Genomic DNA, 6,791 nt, shown 5'->3' with positions numbered 1-6,791 from the left:
AAAAAATCGATATCTTTTGCCTCAAATGAAGTCGGTTTTTGTAGAGGTATTAAATAAATCAACATTAACTAAAGTAAATAAACGTTAACAGAAAAATATACAGGTGCTCCATTAAAAATAAAGATGATGGACTATGCCAGACTTGTGTAAATCACCCTGGTATTTAAATTTATATTTAAAGTTGAATTTAAACGTAGACGTGTCCCAGTGTTTTTATAATTTTCTAAAATAAGGACACAAAACAAGTTTATTCCATAAGTGGTTTCCACATTTTGAAAATTTTTAAATTTTACCCTGTATTATACATAATAGACAAAATATGATAAAGTTCGTTGAGATCCGGTTGTTAAGGAGCTTTTAAAAATATATAAAATGTTCTTTTAAAAAAAGATTTTGAACTATACGCTTGCGTATTGTACGCCGTGTACATTTAGATTTATGTTTAAAAAGCTCATATTTATATTTAAAACTCGACAAGCCTCAGAATTTTTTTAAACAAGGACAGAAATACTTTTACTACATAAAGGATTTACACCCTGTGCATAGGAATAATATCTCGTACAACTTTTTTGACAAATATTTGTTCTAATTCTTGACAATTGTCTTGTATACTGAACATTTCATTATACTCGAATTCGTTTCATACTATGTATATATATATATATATATATATATATATATATATATATATATATATATATATATATATATATCGAGAAAAGGAGTACGACCGTCAATCCAATATAAACTAAGGAACACTCGAAGAGTGGTGGGTTTTTCGGTCAAAGTGGAAAAATAAAAGACAAAGAAGGTGGCTACTTCATCTATTTATTGAAGACGTTTCGCTTTCTGCTCAGAATATATATTGCTTCAGTAATATATATTCTTTATCTATGCTCAGAAAGCATCATCAGTTCATCTAAAAAGAACAATGTGAAAAACCAAACATCCATAGATAAGTTATAACATTTGTGTTACCTTAAAATTGTTGTATAAACAATTAATTGAAACTAGGTACAGTTTACAAATTAACAGACTTAGCACAGCAAAAGAACATGTGATAATCATACATTTATATAAAAAATTATTGTAAAAAACTTAAGTAAAAAACATATCAATTTTAATGTTTTTTTGTTTTGTTTTAAAAAATCATTTTAATGATTTTTTATATAAATATATGATTATCACATATGTTTTTTTACTGTGCCAAGTCTGTTAATTTGTAAACTGTACCTAGTTTAAATTAATTGTTTATACAACTTTATCTCTAAATGTCCATTATCGTAAGCTTTTTCACACATTTAATATCATTGACTGCTACATGTCTTTTTAACGTAACACACATGTCATAACTTCTCTATGGATCTTTGGTTTTTCACATTGTTCTTTTTAGATAAACTGATGATGCTTTCTGAGCAGAAAGCGAAACGTCTTCAATAAGTAGATGAAGTAGCCACCTTCTTTGTCTTTTATTTCTCCACTTTGACCGAAAAATCCACCACTCTTTGAGTGTTCCTTAGTTTATATATATATATATATATATATTATGAAACGAATTCGAGGATACATTATCCAGCTATTTGGTAACACAAAAAAGTATGTCAAATTTCCAGACGATGTGTCAATCTAAGGATTTAATTCTTTTAAGGCGTTTTTGGTTCCACTGTGCGTCGAGTTAATACAAATTGTTTAATCGATTTCGCCCAACCGATATTCAAATTCTGAGAGAACAGTGTTACTAAACATTTCTGTTCAAAAATATGTCAGCTACATTTATTATTTGAAACATTTATTTCTATGACCTTGAGATTAATTCTAAAGGTCATTTGGAGTTCAAAATGACTTCATAAAATTCAGCATTGTTTCATACCTGAAAATAACTTGGGAGCTGCGAGGGTAAGTTTTATAAAAATTCCAATTCTTTTCAATTGATACTTTTGTTTGAATATTGATTTAAACGTTGACGTTATTGAATCAGACACACACACACACACAGATATATATATATATATATATATATATATATATATATATATATATATATATATATATATATATATATATATATATATATATATACATATATAGATAATGTTGTAATAATTGAATTTGTTTGTGGGGTTAACTTTGATCAGGTTTATGGGGTAACTTTGATCACAGCACATTATGTGATCAATGTTGCCCCATACATAAACATACTATAAGCCTATTGTTTTCTGAACTTACATTTTTTTTCTTTTTTACAGAAAATGTCTCGTACACATAAGATAGTACCTGGAGGCCGTTCTTACGCAGATTATTTGCCAGAAAAGTTGGAGGAAGAGTTCCAAAACGTAGCCAATGGGGATTTAAGTATTCGTGCAGCATCAAACCAATTTAACATTCCATACGGCACTTTGTACAATAAATTCAAAGGAATGTATGGACAAAAATCTGAGCGGCCTACAATATTCACTTACGAGGAGGAACAAGCAATTCTCCAAGCTGCAGCAAAATGTGGTGATTGGGGGTTTCCTTTGACTTTGTTAGATATATGTATGATAGCCAAATACTTCTTAGATAGAAAAGGAGTTGTCATAAACATGTTTCAAAATAATATACCCGGAGTTGAGTAGGCATATAGTTTACTCCAAAAAAACAGAAACTGTTATGGACAAAGAATAGCGACTAATAAAAGAACTAGAGCTGCAGTTTCAAAGGAAACCATAGAACAATTCTTTAATAATATAGAAGATGTCACTAAAGATGTCCCTTCATCAAATATATTTAATTAGGATGAATCTAATCTTGCTGATGATCCTGAAAAAAAAAGGTGCACCTACAGACGAGGAGTGAAGTACCCTGAGAAAGTCATGAATCATTCGAAAAGCTGTACAACTATAATGGTGTGCGGTTCTGCAGATGGCATTTTGTTGCCGCCCTATGTCATATACAAAAGTATTCATTTATATGATACCTGGAAAGAAAATGGTCCAAGGGGAGATCCTTGTTGTACGAAAAGTTGTTGTAGTCTCGGTATACGTTATAATCGAACAACAAGTGGATGGTTGGATGGAGAAAACGTGCTAAACGTTTAGAAGGAAGAAAAGTCTTGATAGGTGGCAATTTGTCGTCTCATATGGATCCGGAGGTACTAAAAGTATGCGAAGAAAATGACATTGATTTCGTATGCTTAGTTGCCAACTCGACACATTTGTGTCAGCCACTTGATGTGGCATTTTTTCGCCCCATGAAAACAGCTTGGCGTGCTATTTTATCGGAATGTAAGCTTCAGAACTTACGAATAAACACTACACCAAAAGACATGTTTCCAATGTTGCTCAAAATATGTTTAAATAGATTGAATAGCGTAGCATCACGAAACAAAAATTATGAAGAAAGGGCTATAAAAAGGAATTTGAAACGTGGCTTTTGGGCGTATGGTCTGTTCATACCTAACCGATATCAAGTTTTGCAGAAATTGCCGGATAAAGAAACGGATAATCCTGACCAAGCTGTAGAATCGGCTAACAACTTTGCTTAGTATATATAATAATTTTTCATCTAAACGTAAAAAAAACCTACAAATATGTTTGCGAGATAGTTGAGTTAGACCAAGATGATATCACCGTTGTAGGGCTTAAATCAGTCGATAAAGGTAAAATAAAATTTAGACGAGTTCTTAACGACATCTCGGAAATTAAAGAAGAAGAAATCGTAGAGAATTTACCTCAACCTTCAGAAGGATTAGACGAAGATGAAAACATCATATACACGTTCAGTAAAAGTATTGCAGTGCTTGAATTAGCTGTAAATGTGAAACAAAAATAAGTTAGGAAAAAAAAATACAGTAGACTCCCTCTATAACGAGAACTGAAATGGCAGACTAATTACCTCGTTATAAGCGGATCTCGTTATATCCAGCAACAATAATACTGTGCATACATATGAATATGTAGTTTTCTAAAACATTAACTTTCCTATAGTGAAGCCATTCGGAGCAATATAAGATGCTAATAAATATTGTTTGAATGACGTTTTTGAAAAAAAGTTGTTTACTTTTATTGTCAATGAAATACATTAAAACAAAAAAGAGTTGTTTACTTTTATTGTCAATGATATACGTTAAAACAAAAAATTTGTATTCTGTAAGTCTGTATACAGCGTATTTTCAAGAATAACATAAACTACTGCGTCTGCAATTGGAAGAAGTCTGTCATTTTTGACTGCTTTAAATTGTACAGTATTCTATTTAAAAACATATTTTCTAAAGATGTGAAACAATTTTATGCTTCTTCATTTGCGTTTTTTCTTTGAATAAAGTTTCTGACAACCTTTAAAACACATTCCACATCTTGTCTATTAGGACCTTATTAGGTGTGAATGGTCAACCCCCTACAATGACACTTGTGAATCATAAATTATAAATTTCCAACTAAGAATCATAAATTGTAAGAATTTTATTGCGGGCGGCGCAGTTAAAAAGGGTAAGTATTTATTTATAGCTACGGCCGGGCCAAAACGTAAAAAACACGTTTTTCAATCTTATTTTATCTCGTTATAACCAAATTTACCTCGCCCTAGTGGGTTATAGTTCAATAGAAATTTCACGGGACATCTAATGTACCTCGTTATAAGCGAAACCTCGTAATAACCGTGTTCGTTATAGAGAGAGTATACTGTATTTTACAACAAATGTTACAGTAGACTAAGGCATATATTAAAACAATATTTTGTAAAATTTGAATTTTTCATTATTTTCCAAGGTTCTATTTGCTTATAAAAATGTAAATATGAGTGGTAATGTATTTTTTAAAAACACAGTACTTTTTAGTGTGGGGATACTTTCATAAACCACTTGTAAAACATGCGTGATCAAAGTATCCCCATTTTAACTTTTGAATTTTTTAAATTCATACTTTATTCATGGATAAAACACCAAAAACCGATATAGAGTATTTTTTTTCAAATTTTTACTTTTAACAACAAACTAGATATTCAGTTTTAAACAAAAAATATGATCAAAGTAAACCCATTCTACGCTATACATTTTTTCAAAGATATATCACAAGATTTGTTTAAGGCATAAAAGAATTTTTGGGATCGCTGTTTCCAAATTAGTGGCCATTTAATCTCTGTCAAATCGAGTTCGAAGACATTTTAAGGTTTATCTGAAGTAACCTGAAGGTCATCTCAATGTTAGAATGAGAATAAATAAAATCGGAAAATGTAAACATTATGTATGAGAATTATCCGTTGTCCGCTTTGCGTTCTTGGTACTATGATAGAGACAGCTCGGAATACCTTCCAAGTCAGCTCGCCCCTATCCGCAATTTAGGGACGCGCTCTATAGCATGTTTCCCTGCAATGAGAGATGATATGGCAGAGTGTGTGTGCGTGTGTCTGTTTTTTTTTGGCTAGGAAATACATTTACATCATCAGGACTAGATATAGTGCCTGGTATGTCGGACTCGTATGTTACAATACCGACTAGAAACCGTGTCTTTCTTCTGCCTCTGCACCACAACTACTGTAAGGCATTACTTCACGAAACGAGGATCTAGCTATTGATCTTCCTTCATGTTGTCGAAGTCATTGTTTCTCTCCTTTTAACCGACGACTCTATTTTCACCTCGCCTCCTTTCATTACGGCGAAGAACCTGGAGGACTTCTATAGCGAATGTGCTGATTGCACACCAAACTACCTTCGATGAAAGCATTTCTCCTAATAAGGTCGAACTTTTATTTGATAACTGCTTCCAGAGTAGTGCGCCGTAAGTTGAAATGAGAACACACGAAGAACACTTGCTCCGCTTCTTCACTGACCCCGGACAGGATGGGCGAAACGTCAAGTGATAAAGATATGCTCGAAAGCACCCATGTCCCATGTCCTGAGAGCATCTGCGTCAGATAGTAGATGGCAGTTGACCTCGTCATGTTTGCGGTTCAGCCAACATGTGTTAGAAGACAATGCCTCCACCTGCCCATTGTTGTACTATACTTGTTATCAACGCATACTGTTTTGCAGATCTGCTCTTTTAAGTTCATCTAGGCACAATGTAGTAGTAGTTGACTCTCTTTGTCGTTAAAGGGTCTTCCTTTATTCAGCTTATACCCCAATGATTAGAATCCCGGCTATGACGTATATTACGTCCTCAAATACTATACGGCATGCGCAAGCAACTTTTAAAGCACTCTGGCGATATAATGGTGTGACCTTCCTCCGTAATTATTGGATTTCGAGGTTGTCAGACCAAATTTATATTCTATATGTTAATACTGACGTGACTTCTTCTTCTAAAGGTGATATCTTCTAGTCATGTTGACAACCACAGTGGCCCATTTTATTGTATTCATAGCAGCTCAACATAGATCAGTTAATAAAAAAAGGTTTAAATCTTTGTATGTAGGTATATTTAAAAAGCCCTTAGAAGGGCTACATCAAAAAAACAAAAGTTTTCGGAATAATAATTCCATCATCAGGTTAAAAGCCTAAAATAAGTATAAACCATTTAATTAAAGCAAACGTGATTGAAATGTTGACTAATGTTAAAAAGCAAAATGGTTATACTTACAGGTTAACATGCCTGAGCCACCAAAATATTAGGGTAAAACCCTTTACAAAAATTAAAGTTACCAAAAAATGTACATGTTGTTAAAAATGAATGATGTTTAATATATTAGATTTAACTTCAGGCAACATATAACCATGCCTCATGTGAGTCCAGCGTCCGGAGGGTAGACCTCTTCAAACGGACTTCAGCTGGTAACTGATTGACAAGATACCTATGAACGATGTCGAAAACAGAGTG

This window comes from Diabrotica undecimpunctata, chromosome 6 (genome assembly GCF_040954645.1).
Source record: "Diabrotica undecimpunctata isolate CICGRU chromosome 6, icDiaUnde3, whole genome shotgun sequence".
NCBI lineage: Eukaryota > Metazoa > Arthropoda > Insecta > Coleoptera > Chrysomelidae > Diabrotica > Diabrotica undecimpunctata.
The sequence above is the reverse complement of the archived record's forward strand: the minus strand, read 5'-3'. Positions refer to the sequence as shown.